The sequence below is a fragment of the Buceros rhinoceros genome, unplaced genomic scaffold, assembly GCF_000710305.1.
Source record: "Buceros rhinoceros silvestris isolate BGI_N320 unplaced genomic scaffold, ASM71030v1 scaffold21855, whole genome shotgun sequence".
NCBI classification, from domain to species: Eukaryota; Metazoa; Chordata; class Aves; order Bucerotiformes; family Bucerotidae; genus Buceros; species Buceros rhinoceros.
In genome coordinates, this window is record NW_010414959.1 from 90,417 (window position 1) to 90,864 (window position 448).

Here is a 448-nt window from a genome sequence, read left to right on the forward strand (position 1 = left end):
CAGCTCCCAGCAGAGGCTGGCAACTGCCACCCGCGCGCAGGAAAAGGGGCCAAAGGAAGAACCACGTTATGGAGTCAGGAAACCAGGTGAAGTGGGATCAGGGCATGTTCAGCTCCCACCTTGGTCTGTCTCACCATGTGCACGAGCCTCAGAAAAGACAAAGCTTTGCTGGACACAGCCATAAACCCATGGTCTGGAACCACAGCGCTGCCTTCGATGGGACCCACCCGTCCACCCACAGCCACCACAACTGTCTGAGGATGCACAGAGACCATCGCTGTGCCTGCGAATATTCCCTCTGCAGCTCCACAAAGCCTTAGGCCAGAGGTGTTTTCTGTCTATATTGTCTGGACACAAACCCTCGGGAAGGCGTGTGGTCTGACCTAACGCCATGTGCTTTACGCCCCGTCCCCAGTACGAGAGGAGGGGGAGCTGTGGAAGAGCCCGT

General features: G+C 57.4%; 1 protein-coding gene across 1 annotated transcript in view; it reads right to left on the minus strand.

Moving 5' to 3' along the window:
• The window catches only part of ZMAT4 (zinc finger, matrin-type 4), a 43,619-nt gene that overhangs the window by 32,122 nt on the left and 11,049 nt on the right, over positions 1–448 (minus strand). The window lies entirely within an intron of this gene.